We start from the raw sequence: 240 nt of genomic DNA, 5'->3' as shown, positions 1-240 counted from the left end.
TAAGGTGGTTAAATCCTGTGGGGGGGGGGGTTGGAGTCCGGTTTGGGGAGGGGGTGCAAACACCCAGGAGTTTCTGTAGTGTAGTGGTTATCACGTTCGCCTCACACGCGAAAGGTCCCCGATTCGAAACCGGGCAGAAACACTTCAATTTTTTTCCTTTTTATTCGCCTATTTTTTTTTTTTTTGTTTGTGGAGGGAAGTGTTAATTCTTTTTTTATCATTATTCTTCTCTTCTTTTTT

The 240-nt window shown here is 42.9% G+C and overlaps 1 non-coding gene across 1 annotated transcript; it reads left to right on the top strand.

Moving 5' to 3' along the window:
• Positions 1-69: 69 nt before the first annotated feature.
• On the top strand, positions 70-142 carry TRNAV-CAC. Its single transcript has one exon. It is a non-coding gene; the product is annotated as a tRNA-Val (tRNA).
• The last annotated feature ends 98 nt before the right edge of the window (positions 143-240 follow it).

This window comes from Pterocles gutturalis, unplaced genomic scaffold (genome assembly GCF_000699245.1).
Source record: "Pterocles gutturalis isolate BGI_N339 unplaced genomic scaffold, ASM69924v1 scaffold12037, whole genome shotgun sequence".
NCBI lineage: Eukaryota > Metazoa > Chordata > Aves > Pterocliformes > Pteroclidae > Pterocles > Pterocles gutturalis.
Note: the sequence above shows the minus strand (reverse complement) of the source record. Positions and strands in the feature narration are given on the sequence as shown.